This window comes from Dendrobium catenatum, unplaced genomic scaffold (genome assembly GCF_001605985.2).
Source record: "Dendrobium catenatum unplaced genomic scaffold, ASM160598v2 fragScaff_scaffold_853, whole genome shotgun sequence".
In the NCBI taxonomy this organism is placed as follows: Eukaryota; Viridiplantae; Streptophyta; class Magnoliopsida; order Asparagales; family Orchidaceae; genus Dendrobium; species Dendrobium catenatum.
Window position 1 is genome coordinate 53,837 of NW_021319315.1, and position 6,563 is coordinate 60,399.

Genomic DNA, 6,563 nt, shown 5'->3' on the forward strand with positions numbered 1-6,563 from the left:
GGGAGGTCTTGGCTGATGTGTTGTTGGTTGGAAGGATCGTATTGGTGGCAACGGATGTCATAAATATCATTTTCTGGCGACTAGGTTAAAAGGATCGTAGTCGGCGGTCGAAAGAGGTCGGAAGGACCGATGTCTACCGAAAGAGGTCAGAAGGACAGTAGTCGGCGGGCAACAAAGGTTGGAAGGACCGCTGTCTATCGACAGAGGTCAAAAGGACCGTAGTCGACAGGTGACGGAGGTCGGAAGGACCGTAGTCGCAAGGCGATGGAGGCCCGACAACACAATTGGTGTCCTTCCAAAAGTACGACATTAGTTGGTGGACAAGGAAAAAAACTAGCATTAATTAGCAATTTGGTAGAAGTCCAAAGTCAATTGGAAGACGTGTAAAAGTCTAACGTCAGTTTGCGGTCGGGCAGAAGTCTGTCGACGGGCATAAGTTCAGCGTTAGGTAGAAATTCGGTGACAGACATAAATCCAGTGATAAGCGGAAGTCAGGTGCCGGGTAGAAATCCAGTGTTGATCGACTACCAGGTGAAAGTTCAGTGGTGGTCCAGGAGGAACCTCTTCCTTCTCTTCCTTTTCTTCTTGCTTAATTATGGTGTCAGTTGGCGATCAGACAAAACTGCAGCGTCGGTCGACTGCCACGTGAAAGGCCGACAATGGTCGAGGAGTCTCCTCCTTCTCTTCCTTTTCTGCCTTGCTTCCTTCTCTTCTTTTCTCTTCTTGCTTGGGCCTCCTTCTTCTCCCCCTTTGGGGGTTCTCCTCTATGAAAAATGAGGGGTCTATTTATAGTTTTTTGAGAGTGGCATGGCCAGAATAGGAGGAAAATCAGGGGTAAATTGAGAGTGGTTTGAATGAATGGGTGATGTTGAATCCCCTGATCGTGGATCATTTATTGGGCATTTGAATGTTTCATGATATTGGAATTCGTCGATCTTAGACTCATTGGATTCATCTCATCGAGTGGCATCTTTAAGTTTCATTTGAAATATTTTTTTTTTACTATTTTGATTTTTAAATCGCAAAAATCATAATTTATATTTATTCATTATTTTTTTATTTTTTAAAAATGTATCTCAAATGAATCCTTTGTCTTTTTTTTCTTTTGTTTAAACGGTGTTTCCACCCGATGCCACTCCCGAAAGAGCGAGGCACCCACCTCAGAAATCTCCTGGCCCGCACTTGATTGGACACACTTAAGAGGCCCTGCCGCTCGAGAAAAATCGAGCACGAGTTGGGTGGTTCCCAACCGTATTCGCCCACCAACCAAATTAAAATTTGGTGAGTTTGTCAGATTATTTAAAACTAACTTAATTTACGTACTAAAATTCTTTCCTCCAAATACTTCACCAAACCTGATAGTTGATCAGCTAAAACTAAGTTTTGTTGGTGAATCCGTCGATTTTTGCCTAAAAATGCAGCAAATGTTCGGCGTCTCAGTCCAATCATAAGCAAGCCCTTAGCCCATATGGATACCGACAACCAGTCCCTTTTAAAGACTATTAGGTAGGTTGTCCCTGACATTATTAATTTAAAACAGTTAAACACATCAAGCTTGCTTGGAGATTAGTGCAAATCAACGTCTTAGCTGTGGGTGGATGAATGATAAAATACCATGCCACCATATGATTTATGTTTTCCGAGACAATAATTTTTTTTTCTTGTAAAATTGAGTTTTTTTATTTGTTATTTAACAAAATTAAAAGGAAAAGAGAATGCAAATATTTTTCTGATATTTTATCAAAGACATATGAAAGTCAATATCAAATTTAATATTTTGAATAAAATACTAAAAATTTAATAGCAAATATGAACCACCAACTCACTTGTGAACTCCATAAACTTTGTGAGACATCAACTGCCACAATGCAAGATACTCACCAGTGCTTAACCTTTTGCTCCCATTTAAATATCCAGCTGTTGTAAAATATCATTAGCTTCATTGTTATTTTTATGCGAACATATTACAAGTTATTATGTTGCTATGAGGTATTTTAAAACCTTAATTTGATGGGTTTATAGGCATAAACATATTCACAGGAGTGTCAATATTTGTCACGACCCAAAAATCAGACTCAAACCCGACTCAAAATTTCGGGTTAGAGTAAACCCGTTTCGCAAATGAGTCATGTTCGGCTTCCCGGATTCGACATGTTTGAAAAAACGAGTCGGTTCAGGTTGACCCGGAAACCGTTTGAAACAAGCTGATGTGTCTGCCCGCCTGTCGTGTCCGAGGCTGACTGAGCCTGCCCACGCGTCGCTTTCGAGCTATCCGTGCCAGCCCACGTGTGACGTCTGAGGATGCATATCGTCCGAGCTGCCTGCGCATTGTGTCGACTACCCGACCGTCCTGCCATCGACGCAAGTCCCACCATCCACCATGGCGTCCAGGACTGAACTTCCGACCCGTTGTAGAGCTAAAAATCATGAAACAAAGTTTTGCGTATTTATGCCTCTGAAATTGGTATAATATCAATGAAATTTTGTGGATGGATCGACAATGTTGAATTTGCAGACTTGCAGTAGCATTTTAACATTTTTCCGTGCGCAAGAACTGCATTTTGAGGAAAGTGTAACGATGAAATTTAGGCAAATGGTGCTTCTTCTGAAAATTTTAATTGCAATGCAAAGTTGTTTTGGAAGATACGAAGCAATTTTAGTGTAGAAGTTTGGAGTTGTAATTGCCATTACACTTTAACGCATATGTTGGCTATAGTTCTCAGTTTGTATTTTTTTTTTTGGTAATTCCAACTACACTGGGTTAAGTTTTTATGGTAGAAGTTCGATGATGTTTGATGTTTGATATGTCACCAAAAATTCATCTTGATCGGGCACTAATATCAATGCAAGTATGAGTTAAAGTGTCAAAAATTAAAATCAGGACCATCCGAACTCCAATTTCAGAAGGCTTATTATAAAATTGAACACCTCAATGAGATGAACCTAACAATACCAAAACCAGTCCAATTCGAGCTCAAATGGGCCCAAATCAAGGGTTCGAAGCATACTCCGAAGGTTTATTACATTCAAATAGATACTTTATAAACGCTCAAGATTGCTTAACTCTGATGTCATTAAGGCAAATAAATACTTTATAAACGCTCTATGATCAAGGGAATCGCTATCAACCATCCAAAGGAACACTCTCAACATGCACTCTATCTTCTTCATATTTACAAGCCATGTTATTCTCATAAAACTATAAATTTGCCCTCATTCTTCACATGAAGGGGGGAGGAGAAAGAAAAGAATTTGAAAGCTCTCTTGTCATTTATCACCTTCGGATTTATTCTCGACCACCAACAGTCGCTGAACTTCCGTTTGTTCATTGACCTCTGTCGAATTTCTTCCCGACCACCAACAATCGCATGACTTCCATATATTCGCCAACCATCGTTGTATTTCTTCCCAACTGGCGACAGTTATCGGACTTCCATTATTCGTCGATCGCCGCCAAATTTCTTCCCTACCACCAACCGCCGCCGGACTTCCATCTATTCATTAACCGTAGAATTTCTTGCCAACCACCGACCGTCGGCTGACTTCCATTTATTTGTCACCGCAACTGGATTTCTTCCATACCACTGACCGCTGCCAGACTTCCGTCTGTTCGTTGACCGCCGCATAATTTCTTCCCAACCATCGACTGTCAAACTTCTGTTTGTTCGTCGACCATTTTTGGATTTCTTCCCAACCACTGACCGTCATCGGACATATACCCGTTCGTCGACCGCCACCAGATTTCTAATAACTATCATTTATTTGAGCTCAAGAATATCCATTTGAAGCTGGACAATATCCTCATCACATTGTATTTATAATGTCCTTGAGTTAAGGGACGATTCGACTACTGTAATCTGCTTAAACATTAGTGAAATCATTTCAAATAGATAAGATCCCGTGCTTTTTTCCCTTTTTCAGGGTCTTCCACGCAAAAATATAAGTATTTCTTTATCATTTCAATTACCTATTTGTGCGTTAAATTTTCTTGCATCGCTAAGACGTAAAATCTTTCTACTCTATTGCCGTGAATTTTTCAGCCAGCATTAGTTTGACGTCATATGTGGAAAATTATTCATGACTAGGGGTAACCTTTTCTACAACCTCGAAAGGTTGATCATGTCAACGTCTTGGGTACGATTGGGACAGTGTAGTCCCCTTATCATAATCTACTATCAAGTTTAAAAGAGGACCTTCAATATTAAGGACAACTTCATTGCAACAGCAAGCGAAAATTGTTTTATAACCTTTCACCATTCAGTTAGTGTTGTATCAAATTTATGGGAAGTTGATTTGTACAAGGGGGATAACTTGGTTGCAATTTCAAATATGACTATGATTAAGCAAGTCCCTTCCCTCTGATATTTTACTTGTCTAGAAATAATCTACTAGCAACCATCTATTGAAAAGATTCTAAAAAAAGTAAGAAAGCTTAAAGTGATTTACAAACTCTTTATAGTCCAAAGCTTAACTATTACTCCTTAGGTAACGTCACAATCTCGGCCATAAAAACACAATAACGGTATAAAGACAGACCATTCTTCACCTTCAATTTGGGATACACGCAGCATTCGACCCCTCATAATTAAAGCATGATAAATCCCACGTAGTTTTAATTTGACCTCCTTCACACAGGTTAATATCATTGAGCAACACTTTGAAAAATAATCTCAGATAGGTTAAACATCTCTTCTTGATCTCTCTCAAACTTTTCCATATGGGTTAACGTTAGCGAGAAACGCTCTGACAAACAACATCAGATAGGTCAATCATTCTTACTGCATTTTTTAAGCAGGTTAGCGCCATCAAGCAATACTTTGGCAAACAATCTCAAATAAAATATTCTTGGTGTCTTTTATGACACTCGCACCTCTCTCTCTTTAGATGTCTTTGCACTAGATCTTCGTTCAAAGTTAAGACATTAAGCTAATTATCTCTCTATCGCCTCGAATGTTCCAGTCCGCAACAATATTAAATTTATTGTCTAACTATGAACTAAAAAAAAGGAATTCACTTATATGTCTCTTTAATTTTCTGGAACAAGAAAACAACTTGTTTCATAATATACCTTTTTTCATATGAAATGTGTTACGCTGATTTCGAGTGAGACACGAAGTTCTTGCCAAGATGAAGACATTCACCTTCTTCTCAAATGGTACATATATTAGGATGCAAAAGAATATATATATACTACGATTTTTCAAGAGCTATTAGATCAATAATGAGTGAAATTTTGCGCAATAAAATTTTCTATACATGAGGGGGCTTTTGGCGTGACAGTGTGTAGTACAATATAGTGTTTTTTATGAATTATAGAATTTTAGTGGTAAGAAGTAAATATTCAATTTTAAGTGTCAAATATGAAATTATAAATAATTTTGAGTGGCATGCTTGTAAATCCTCTATATTAATTAAAAATTGCAATCATGCACCCTGAAAGCATTAGCATAAAATGACCACTAATTTATAGATTAGCAGTTATATATTTATTTATCCCAACCCTTCTTGCTCCTACCAACCATAAGGAAAATTTGTAATATAAAATAACTAGGCTAGTTGACCAAAAAACAACTCATCTTGCCACCACGCTGCATAACAAATTATTAAAAAATTTCACATGAAACCTTGACCTCATGCTGTGCCTGCCGTTGGCCACTTGTATATAAATATTTTTTACCATTTTAAAGCATCCAAATGTTTCCTTAATATTTACTCCTTAATATTCTTATTAAGATGCTCTAATGAACTATATATTTAGCATATTATTATTATTATTATTATTATTATATTATTATATTATTTTATATATTATATTAATAATAATATATAAATAAGATTCACAAAGCTTATTTGAATTAGGCAAATTCAAAAAACATTAATCAGATAAAAAACTAAATATTAAAATTATGATCGTTGGGACAATTTTTTATTATTATATTTTTTCAGAGTGCAATCATAATTTATATTTGATCAATATTTTTTGTTGCTTCAACAAAAAAATTCAATAATATAATAACTTTAAAATTTTATTTTTTTAAAACTCTTTTATAGAACATTAAAAAATTTGTTCCAAATAAAATCTACATGAAAAAATACCCAATATAAATGGGGTTGATCTATTCATAAATTCAGTCTCCCATTTTTCTGCCTCCAAATAAGTCCCCAACAATGCAAAGCAATTCTGCTCACATATCCATATGATATTGATGTTTCCATTTACTCTTCTAAAATTAATAATATATCTTATTTTCAACGTAGAAATTAAGGCTGATTGTAATATATTCATATAAATTATCCCCACATTATAAGCTCAATCATCTGCTCCTACTGTAGACCTTGCAGTTTGCTCTCCCGCTCTCTCTCTCTCTCTCCTTTGTTTAATGCAAAAAATAGACAAAAATATTGGCAGTTTCTATCGTTCTGAAATGCAATGAGTATGACCCCAATGTAGTTGGCCAACTTGCCTTTTATTTAAGAAGGAAATTCCAATTTGCAGAAGGAAAACCACAAGAACACATTTCTGACAACTAATTGATTTAGATGATTAATAGTTGCATCCCTGT